We start from the raw sequence: 219 nt of genomic DNA, 5'->3' as shown, positions 1-219 counted from the left end.
GAAAAGCTGGACATGAGCTGCCAATGTGCGCTCCATATCCTGGGCTGCATCAAAAGAAGTGTGGCCAGCAGGTCGAGGGAAGTGATTCTGCCCTTCTACTCTGCTCTGGTGAGACCCCACCTGGAGTAGTGTGTCCAGCTCTGGAGCCCTCAGCACAAGACAGACATGGACCTGTTGGAGCAGGTCCAGAGGAGGGCCACGAAAATGATCAGAGGGGTG

This window comes from Fulmarus glacialis, unplaced genomic scaffold (genome assembly GCF_000690835.1).
Source record: "Fulmarus glacialis isolate BGI_N327 unplaced genomic scaffold, ASM69083v1 scaffold43242, whole genome shotgun sequence".
Lineage (NCBI taxonomy): Eukaryota > Metazoa > Chordata > Aves > Procellariiformes > Procellariidae > Fulmarus > Fulmarus glacialis.
Note: the sequence above shows the minus strand (reverse complement) of the source record.